Genomic DNA, 5,208 nt, shown 5'->3' on the forward strand with positions numbered 1-5,208 from the left:
CGGCATGGTAGGCTGTACTGACTGTAGTGTAGCAGTGATCCAGAGTGTTCTCTTCTCTGGTTGGGCATTTGATGAATTGTCTGTATTTAGGGAGTTCGTGGCTGAGATTACCTTTGTTAAAGTCGCTGAGTACGATAATAAGGGAATCCGGGTTTGCTCGCTCCACACTCAGAATCTGGTCGGCGAGCATGCGTTGGGCCTCTTTAACCTGTGGACCCGGTGCCATGTAAACACTGACCAAAATGAGTGACGCAAATGCTCCTGGCGAGTAAAAAGGTTTACAGTTTATAAAAAATGATTCCAGATCCGGAGAACAATGTTGCAGAATCACTGTCACATCTACACACCAGCCACTGTTGATATAGAAACAAATACTTTGGTTTTTGGTTTTTCCGGAGAGTGCAATGTCCCGGTCAGCTCTCACGAGTTGAAAGCCTGCCAGATGTAATGCAGTGTCCGGGATCAAATCGCACAGCCATGTCTCCGTGAAGCACAAAACCGAAGATGAAAGAAAGTCTCTGTTTTTCACCATCAGTAGCTGAAGTTCGTCCATTTTATTGCACAGTGAACGTACGTTGGAGAGGAAAAAACTTGGAAGCACTGTTCGGATTCCACGTCTGCGAAGCCGAACTAACGCTCCCGCTCGCTTTCCCCTTCTACGGCGTTTCACTGCATGAGCAAAGCCTAGCGCGGCACTGGCTAGAATTCCCACAAAATCTGCCGCTGGAAGCAGAAAAGTGGGAAACAAATCCACAGGAGTTGTAGTCCTGATGTTTAGAAGTACTTCTCTTGTTAGAGAACCCCCGAAAATCTTGGCAGAACACTGAATTAACAGACAAAACAAGACAAAACAGAGCGCACCTAGCAACCGAGGCAGCCATCATCGGTTGAAAAAGACAATCACACCCGTACAAGAAGCACTCCCCAACCCTCCCTCCCCCCACCTAAATTACCACTTTCAGTTCTGTTGTACGTGTTAATGAAGTGCATTAAGGCAATCATAGTAAGAAAGTTGAGGTCATGTGGGCTACCTTTGCAGTTTACATAGACACACAACTGACAGAGACTGTTGTGGATACTTTTTTCAAAGTTCTGATCATATTCTATGTCCAAATTCAACTTCTTCAAAGTCCAAAAAACAGCACGGAGCAGCAACGAGAGGGTTCCCCGGAAAATCTGATTTCCTTTGTCTGTGTTGCATCTTTTATGTCCAACAAATTACACCCCTGAACTTTAATGAAGTGCATTGAGGCAATCATTGAGCAAATCTTCCCTTTTTATTTATAAAAAAACATGATATTATTTTCTCATGTAACTTTTATTCAGTTTGGATTAAATGTAGTTAACTTGACCCAAAACATTACATTTAAATCTATTCAATTTTGCAAAAGGCCATTGTAGTGACAATACATTTGTTGTCCTTACATATATAGTTTTCTTCACTGCTGTGCAGGCATTACAGTTTTTCTCAATTGCTAAAACACTAAAACCCATTGGCTGAACAAAGTTCTCAGTTGCCTGAACTCATGTACCTAATTGTGCCTGTCTGTTGTCAATACCTTAAACCATTTCACATGGTAAAACACAATTTGCAGATCTCACTTAGAATTTTCAGCAAAACTAAACACATTGTCATTTTTAAAACACATTCTGCACTCTAATGCACATGTCATCCATACTGGTAAACACAAATGGCAACAATCAAATACAAATAGAGAAAACATGTCATTGACTAAACACAACCACTCAAAATTGATTTCACTTGTTTCAAATGATGTGACACAACCAATATAAGACAGTTCAGAGAGCAAACAGGTTGTTGAAGGTGGGAAAATAATGCTTGTGATGTCGACAAAGTGCTCTGGCTTAACCCAGCCCAAAGACAAGAAGAAGCACATTGATCACATGTTTACTTCTTTTTTGTCCCTTTTAGTATTGTATACTGTAGTACAGTGCATTGTAGGCTGTATACTGTACAATGAACAAATTGTATGGCCCTGAACATTGTGCTTTCCATTTGTTACAGTAACAGTACTGACTGCTCAATAGATCTTGACTGGTTGCAGGTTCATATCAACAAAGAACAAGAGTGAGTAGTGAGAAGCAGGGTACAGTACTGTATAGGGGTACAAGGAGGAGAAAGAACAAAAAAATTGCAAAGAGCAAAGCAGAGTAGTAATTTCTGATCAATTTTGAGCTACTATGATAAAACATGTTTTTGTTCATCAAAAGACAATGACGGATAAATATGAAATTTGTTTTGAGATTACATCTCCCTGAGAACTATATGTTTTGAACAATGTGTTTTCTATTTTTTGGTGTATTGTTTACTGACTGATTGATAGTGTATATAATTTTGATCACTTTGTTTATGATTTGAGAGCAGTGTTTGATTTTGAGCACAGGTAAATCTGTTTCGAGGCGAAAGTTTCATTTTGCAAGAGGATTCAGAGGTTTTGTAAATAGTGATTGAAGATAAGGTTTTGTGTTTACAGTTTTGAGAAAGTGGGTGACTGTTTCAAGAAATGTGTTTTAGCAATTGTGAAAAACTGTTACAGGCAAAAGCAGTGGCACCCCCAGAAATGTTTTATAGGAGTGGTCAGATGGGGCCACTGAAATCCTGGAGTGGCTTTCCAAAATCAAAAGCCATAACTGAATTTCAGGAATTGTATTATGCTGTGGGAGTATATAGGTTAGTTGAAAACAGCAGCGGACTGGGGAAGGGTGACAGGATCTGTGTGGAGATACGTGGATTTATATGCCGGAATGTTTTATATACAGTTCATCTTTTGTGCAGAATACAGAGAGAATAGAGTATAGAGACTTGTTTAAACAATTGGAAAGCGTGAGAAGGTAAAGAAGTGAATGGAGAAAAGAGAAGCAGAAAAGTGCAACACCCTCCCATTACCATTATCTCTAATTCACTCTCCTGAGTCTGATCTGTGTTGTATGTCTGCAAACTGCTATAGTATGGGCCTACACGAAAGTCATTGGACTTGTGTGGGGAGGATTTGACAAGTGTGATGACTGTATTCCTCCACAGATACCATGGGCTTGGATATGGAGTTGGACCAGTTACTATTCACTTTGACTGATGGGTGTGACCTGTAAAGGATGAATGGCACCATACAATGGTGAAGGGCTATAACCCAGGGTTGATTGCAACTGGTGTTGGAAAACACATGTAGTAGGGCAGAATAGCCCTTGTGTTATCTTCGGGTCATTCTGACACATCAGTCATTGTGACCCACCGTCATATTGCGACAACGTTACCGCATACAAAAACAAAGTGAAGCATTTTCTTTTAACCGTTGGGCTGTCTCAGACCCCCCACATTGCGAAGGTTAAAAGAAAATTATTTTTATTTGTTTTTGTATTGGGTAAAATTGGGTAAACACAACTATGGTTGGTTATGACCCTTTGGGTCATGTGACCCGAAGGCAGCACAAGGGTTAGGGTTAGAGGTTAAAGGAACTGGGCGCAAGGTACTGGTTTGGTCCCTGGTTAGTCCCCAAAAGATTGTAGGCCTACACATCACAGGAAAAAAAAAAAGCTATTCGTTGCTGCCCTCTGGTGTTCGGAAGTAATAACACCCCCAATCATTACACATCTCTCCCCCTCTCGCTCTTTGTCACTTGTGCCCAGGGCCGTCGTTTAGGGGTGAAAGGTGATGACAAATCTAGGGGCCCACAGCCCAGGGGGGGCCCACAAAAATCCCAGTAGCCTATTATGTAGGCTTCCCTTTCTATGACTAAATTATTATGCATAGGCCTAACTAATACTCATACTACTGCATCAGAGTTGAAACAAAGCCACAAAATCAAGCAAAATTGAAAAACAAAAAGTTTATATTTTCCGAGCAATAACACCCTTCTTAAAAAGAAAATCGGTCCATGGTTCACGCCTCTTTTGAAAATGTGCGTGTAACGTTATTGCTAACGAACTGCAGCAGCAGCAAGCTGGTTATCAATAGCGAACTGACTGCCAAAAGAGAAACATAAATTGGGACGCCAGAAAAGAGAGGCCAGGAGCATATCAGGAGCCCAGAATATCAGCGATTTGTTTTCGGAAGAAAGGTGAGACAGAGGTGAAGTTTGTTTCATATTCGACATTCGTCTCACATTTGGAATACGCTACATTTGGAATACGCTACTTTGCAGTCGCGTTAGGGACCGGGTGAAAACTACCCATACAATTTAGAAAAATGTTGACTTTTATAATATTTTTATGAATATAAAACCTCAAAAGGTACAGCAGAGTATTCCAACAATGTCTGACCTACTTCCACACCCTGTACTTTTTCAATAAAGTTTTTTTTAAAAGAGATAGAAAATCGCTAATCTCTGAAAATAGCATGAAATACTCACTAATCTCAATAACTTTTTCAAACTTGCATCAAAAAATCTCAATTATACACCAGATTATTCTAATAATGTCTGGTATACTTTCACACCCTTTACATTTTCAATAAAGTTTTAAAATAATGATAGAAAATTGCTAATCTCGGAAAATAGCATGAAATCCTCACTAATCTCAATAACCTTTTCAAACTTGTGGTGGTCACACAGCTGCAGGTCAACCAGGAGCTAGTCTGTGGTTTGATTGTGACAGTATAACCAACGTGTATTTGCACCAATATGCTTTCCACCAAATGCATCAGAGGACCGCCAGGGAGATGGACAGGAAGGGACCAGGAACTCTGTGTGGTCCGTTATAGGAGACCAAAGTCCACTTGGGGACTAGGTCCAACATTGTCACACCAGCAAACAGGCCGATGTTGACAGCTCAACCCCCCCACACCACAGGGGAGGTTAGATGGGCAACAGAGAGAAGAAAGTATAATTAGAGAATGCAAAGCGACAAATAACAGTTACAATAACAGTATGGGTGAGGTCCCCACCAGTCAAGTGTGATTTAGTGCAGTAGTTAAGCAAACTAAAGAGTTTTTGATGTAGCCCTAAACGCCAAGACAGCCAGTTTGACAGATAACACAATTAATGAAGCACTGCAGCACAACTCGTTGTGAAATGTAGCATGAAATGTAGCATGAAATGTAGCATTGTGAAATGGACCATGAAATACTTTGTGAAATAATTATATATGTATTGTACATAAAATGAATTGGTATTTTAATTAATTCATGACACATTTAAGAACACATTTATGTATTTAATGTCTATTTTAATTAATTAATGACACATTTAAGTA

Source organism: Osmerus mordax, chromosome 1 (genome assembly GCF_038355195.1).
Source record: "Osmerus mordax isolate fOsmMor3 chromosome 1, fOsmMor3.pri, whole genome shotgun sequence".
Lineage (NCBI taxonomy): Eukaryota > Metazoa > Chordata > Actinopteri > Osmeriformes > Osmeridae > Osmerus > Osmerus mordax.